Here is a 6,565-nt window from a genome sequence, read left to right as displayed (position 1 = left end):
ATTTAATGCGGAAGAGAGAGAAATCGAAGGGGCAATGAAACTATGACACGTGGCAAAAAGCAAACTGGCAACAGCTGTTGAAAGGACGCGTACCATTAATTTCACGGCCACGCGCCCGAACAATCGCGCCCACGCGCCTGAAAAGGCGTCTGGAATGACCATGTACTGTCACGTCACCATAACTTCCTGCACGTCCTGACACAGTCAGAAGAAACCGTCGCACGACGTTTCAGAGGTTTGGACTGTTCTTATCCTTTCACCAACTCTTCGAATTTCAAAATTCAAAAAGATTCAAAAGTAAGCGGGAAAATACCCCTTACCTTGGCAACCAAGTAACCATAAGACGGATGCGGGTACAGTGTTAAGGCAAAACCCTTCACATACCTAGCACCCGCAGGGAATTGAAGCCAAGAATACCTTGGCAACCAAGTAACCATAAGACGGATGCGGGTACAGTGTTAAGGCAAAACCCTTCACATACCTAGCACCCGCAGGGAATTGAAGCCAAGAATACCTCGGCAACCAAGTAACTATAAGACGGGTGCGGGTACAGTGTTAAGGCAAAACCCTTCACATACCTAGCACCCGCAGGGAATGGACGCCAGGAATACCTTGGAAGTAAAGTAACCGTAAGACGAGCGCGGGTACAGTGTTAAGGCAAAACCCTTCACATACCTAGCGCTCCGCAGGGAATTGAAACCAAGAAGGATCTTCTGGGCAATGCTTGCGGAAACGGGAATAACATCCCCGCATAGCGGGAACGTCGAGAACTACATTGTTTGAAGCTCCAGGATGGAATTGGTGGTTTTAACATAATTGATCACTATGTTCAAAACTACCAAAACCTCTTGGAGAATCCACACAAGTGGGACTCAACGCTCCTGACTTGCGAGGAGGTTACAGACCTACCCGCATCATACCCAAAGATCAAGCAGGAAAGTCGGGAATTTCTGCAAGTGACAAGGACTTCCGCGGGAAGAATCCCCATGGAAAACCTTACAACTAAACCCTTTTCAAAACCCTTTGCTTAAGTCCAAAAGTTCACCTCACTTTATTAAACATTCATGAGAAGAACATTGGACTGGGGGGACTTGAAGAGGTAGGTCCCAGCAGAGCCCAGTTGGACCCGCAAGACTCACCTTGAAGAGGGACGTCTGCGCAGAAACCAACTGGATCCGCAGGACCAACCATGCTCAGAGATGTGACGTCCTTACGCGCAGTACGCAAGCTGTTCCCGCAGGAAATGCCTCCCAATGGTGAAGTACTCTGCCTGTTCCCGCAGCTGCGGATACAAGCCATCAGGGAAGGCCACCCGCGCAGCAAGGCTACACGCACAAGGCACTTAGCTCTCAATCACTCAGTGTCACCTGAAGGAATGAGCAAAGCCGGGAACAATCCCGCACAAAGGCGGGAGGGGGAATACTCCCGCCCAAAAGCCAGTCCGTACGATACGGGAAGATCTTTTGTACTGTACCTGACGACGTATGGGCAAAAGATCTGACTAAAGATACGACAGCTTATTGACAACAGTATGGCGAGCAGCATGCTCCTGTACTGTATGTCACTATTAGCCGCTGCCTACTCACCAACTCCTGTCATACCACGTGCATAGCCGGCAGTTGGTGGAAAAGGAATAGTACACAGCAGGCCTGGTCAATGTCAGCCGCTGCCTACCCACCAACTACCAGCAGGGCACGTGCGTAGGCCACAGTTGGTAGAACAGGAATACTATTCAGCCGGCCACACCTCCTTGGAAACCTACCTTCGGCTATAAATACCCCAAATGGTATGATCATCATATCTTATCATATTATCATCATATTATACCTGATATCTGCTCTAGCAATCTCTTAATATACATTTATATTTAAAGAGCAATCTAGTCTGATTCTCACGCCGGAGGGTGGTCACAAGGAGGAACCCCCCTTCTCAGTGACAAGCTCACGGTGTCTGTTTTGCAGGTTATCAGAAGAACCATCTTTGCCGGGTCTAACCCCTCGTGGGAAACATCTATCTAACCCCCAGGTTACCCGTAATCTGCCCGGGGTCCGGTTAGTGTTTCTTCAGGTAATAATCCATCGTTAATTACCGACAGATTAGTGACAGGTTATTTCTCTTTAGCTTTTGGGCGTTAACTAGCCTTAATTGATGGGTTAGTTTATTTACACAAAGAAACATGACACCATAACAAGTCTTTTAGGATCTGCTTTACGTATGCATGCACGAGTACTAGCTTACACTTCTGATACTATGGCTCTTCGCCTCTTCACATGTAAACTCGAAATCTAACCCATACGTAACTCTTAATGGGTCTTCACGTTAGCTTAAACGAGTCTTTTCATGCCCAAACAGCTCAAACCCAAATTTAAAACTGAAAAACCAATCGATAACGAAATTTAATTCATACGAATAGCTGAAATGATCGTTTCCTAAACCAAAATTTTGGTTTTCGTTCAGTTTGATCGCAAACACTATCTAAACGTACCAACTCACGCACACCCTAAAGATATATTTCAGTTGTTCAATGGATTGTAACTTTCTTATTTCAACTACTTGTATATAATTATCGGACTGAGATGAGACTGTTTTCCGACATATATACAGCTTTGTGAAAAATAATTAAGAAGGCTTTCATCAAAATACCTACAAGTACTAATTAAACAGATATGTCGAACATTAAAAGATGTAGAAATTAGGAACAAAAGTAAACTATCTTCAAGTGAATTAATCATGAATTAGAAATCGTCTATTGCGCGTAAACCAAGTCTTTAATATTATTATATTAGGTGACCTACCTAGTTGTTATGGTCTAGATAGAAAACCTTATTAAATGTCATCCTTTGGCAAACTTTTCCTACCAGCGCCGTAACGCTCCTTAGAATGATCTGTACCACAGGCAAAAACCGTTGAATGTCTATATGCACAACTTAGAGGACATCTTTAACTGTTGGACTATCTTATTATATTATTTACCACAATTGAAATATTAATAAGATCAGTAAAGAACAATTTGCTTCCCATGTATGGGAGTGTATGAGTGTATATATGTATATACGTGTATATGTGTGTGAATGGTAAGCATGTCTGCACATGTGTATGTATGTATGTATATATGTTTGTATGTGTGTATGTAACCATCTCTATGTATGTATGTATGTATGTCGTCGGGATTGGGTAGTTAACTTTTGATTATTTGTTTCTAATTTAAGTTGATTTAAAAAAAAACAATAAAATATAAATACTCAATCCCGACAACTAGTCGTCGGCATCGAGTATTAGTTTTTTATTATTGGTTTCTAATTTAAGATGATTTTAAAGAAAACGAAAAATAAAATATAAATACTTATCCCAGCAACATGTTGTCGGGATTGGATAGTTAATTTTTTTATCATTTATTTATAATTTAAGATGATTTAAAAGAAAAGAAAAAATAATATATTAATACTCTATCCCGAAAACATGTTGTCGGGATAGGGTATTTAATTTTTTATTATTTGTTTCTAATTTAAGATGATTTTAAAGAAAAGGGAAAATAAAATATAAACACTCTATCCCGACAACATGTCGTCGGGATAAGTTTAGAGTCAAAGGTTGGTTTAGTCAAAGTTGATCTCGCGTATTAACAATTGACACGTTTATAGAATTTTGGGATTTTCTATCCCGACAACATGTCGTCAGGATATAACTAGATATACCGACAACATCATGTCGTCGAGATAGGTTTCGTCGCAAAAAGACCAGTTTCTTGTAGTGATAACTACGACCCCATTTGGCCATTTTTAAAATTACACCTTTAGATTCCATGTGTATCCTATTTTGTTACACCTTGCGGCCCTCTGTCAAACTTGAAAGACTGAGATTTTGCCCTCACATCTTGGAGCATGCTCTAGCTTGAGAGTTTCTGAATGACCGTTAAGTTAAAGGATTAAAAGCGAAAGAGTTTCTCATATAAAGGAGAACGACTAAAGTAAAATTTTTAAATAACCAGATCCATAATTTGGCAATATTTAAAGGATATGAAAGTTGTAATTTAGTCTATTAATTAATAACTATACATACTAGACCAGATGATTTTTAAGGGTTATGATATAAACGTGCACGAAGATGATAGCACCGGCGGCCCTGATAATTCACATACCCCGGCCGAGCAGAAAAAAATATGCCCCTCAAGCCTTTACTAGTTGAATAATGCAAACGGCGATTAAAATTATAGCAATAAGCGTAACAACTTGCAAAATCACTTCCAATAGGCTTATAAGTATTTAGGTATTCTAAAAAGATATATATAATATCTGAATTTTTAAAAGTTTTTGTGCCTCATAAAAAGGCGCCCACATTGCCCCTCCTTGGGTCTGCCCCTTGTTGGTAGTTTATTATACTTTCTCATATGAAAGTAATTAATTATATCTTGAAGACAACTAGAAATAAAAGGTCAAATTGTAGGCTACAATACTAATTTATTGCCATCACAAATCAAACAGGCAACTATCTTGCCCTATAAATACGTAGATGTGCCAAAGGAAATAAGTACACCATATTGAGCTATACTGAAATGGCTTCAAGTGGTAAACTGGGTCATCTAGCATTAGCACTTGCCTTGATAACTATGAGTTGGGGCGGCTCGATGGCCCAATCAGGGTGTACCAGTGTACTCATTGGAATGGCACCGTGCCTAAACTATGTTACTGGAAGTTCCATAACGCCATCTTCTTCGTGCTGTTCATCTCTGGCTAATGTTGTTAAATCACAGCCAAAGTGCCTTTGCACTGCCCTTGATGGTAGCACTTTGTCTTCGCTAGGAATCAAGATCAACAAAACCGTTGCACTAGGCCTTCCACGTGTTTGTAACGTCAAGACTCCGCCTGTTAGTAGATGCAACGGTATCAAACATATAATCTTTTCTACTCATGTTTAAGTATTAATTCATGATTTTTTAAGTTTATTAATAGCTCATCCTACTAACATTATCGGTCTTACAAGGTGGTAATAATGCACCAACGATGGCTCCAGCCGAATCACCAGCAAGTTTAGATGATGAATCCTCAAATGGACCTGCTCCAACTAGCATATAATTTGTGGTATGTATGAACTTATCACATGGTATATATATATATTTTTGGGGAAAAGCTTAATTTGGTATAATCTCTTATTGGTGATGTTCAAATAGGATCCAAACAAGTTATTATGAATGGTGAACGGTGTGATGATGCTGGTGGCAACAAAGGAACGTGTTACATCCTTCTATCGTGTATTTTAGCAAATATTAAGTGACTATGGAGATATTCCGTCAATAATAAATTGTGTGTGTTTTGAAATTACTTATATAAAATATGGTTTCCTTTTTGTGTTTATTAAACAAATGTACTGATGTTGCAGAGTGTTCTAATCGATGTTACTTTTGTGTTGTGGAAATTGTTTCTGATTTAAACTGTTTACTTATTGTTTTTCTACAATGAGCGGATCTAGGCAAGGGTTCTTTAGTCTCTAAAGCTCATTTCATCTAACAAGTAGCCTTGCCGTTTACTAGAGTGAGTATACATAACTATCAAGCTACCAATGGGCAATGAAATCAGGAAGGTATAATTAATTTGTTTTTAAAGATGGTAGTCTGAGAAATTTTATAAATATGTAAAAGAAAATATTAACGCGAAACTTAAATGTTACCATTATTCAGATCTACATAAATGTCTAGCCACACACGGGCCAAAGCGAAATCCTCCACTTGACCACCTCACCAATACTTTTCCTACTGGCTCCGGTCTGGGTTGTTTTCTTTCCAATGCTTGCTTACGTCTTGCTCGATCCTTTTTCTTGTACCGAAACGGATGTCGGTTATGTTTCCGGAAACATTCGTTATGTGTATTGTGTTTGTGGAACCATATCGGGTGTAGATACGCTTTGTATAAGGTTTTGAAAATAGTTGACATTATAAAGGATGTTCGGGTCATTTTGTGGAAAGGTTTGGAAAAAAAAGTTATTTGGGTTCCATGGATTCATTATTATAGAGGAAGATGAAAAAAACGGGTTATTTGGGTTTCATAAATTCATCTTTGTAAAGGAAGATGCAAAAAACGTTATTTAGGTTCCATGGATTCATCTTTTGTGATGGACCTCTATCATTCCGTGGTCATCACAAAACATCACCATGTGTATTTTTATATTTGAATGATAACAAATCTTAGTGATCTTGATTATGGGAAAGATAGAGATTGTGACAGTTGGAAAAGTTAATATATGTGTGCATATATTGTGAGTGCCATGAATCGAAATCTACCTATACTTAATAAATAAAAATAATGATGATGATGTGACATAACCACATTCAATTTTAACTTTGCTTTCTCTCGTATTTTCTAATCTCCACTCTCCTTAATCTATGTTATCTATAGGTCATGAGTTAAATTGGCATGACCCTTTAATTACTTATATAACCAATATGAGAAAAAAGGCAATTAATGTAATCTAAATCACAATAACTTTTACTAATCTGTTATATCTAATTTTACTGTTAGATATAAAAAAATTGGCCATGATTTACAAAAAAGAAAGATATAAACTATTGAAT

At 38.6% G+C, this 6,565-nt stretch overlaps 1 pseudogene; it reads left to right on the top strand.

Annotated features, from left to right (window-relative positions):
• Positions 1-4,552: 4,552 nt before the first annotated feature.
• Positions 4,553-5,072, top strand: LOC143543897 (non-specific lipid transfer protein GPI-anchored 5 pseudogene; annotated as a pseudogene).
• Positions 5,073-6,565: the final 1,493 nt, after the last annotated feature.

This window comes from Bidens hawaiensis, unplaced genomic scaffold (genome assembly GCF_021521415.1).
Source record: "Bidens hawaiensis isolate Kalapana, Puna unplaced genomic scaffold, B.hawaiensis_p1.1 tig00000888_1, whole genome shotgun sequence".
NCBI lineage: Eukaryota > Viridiplantae > Streptophyta > Magnoliopsida > Asterales > Asteraceae > Bidens > Bidens hawaiensis.
Note: the sequence above shows the minus strand (reverse complement) of the source record. Positions and strands in the feature narration are given on the sequence as shown.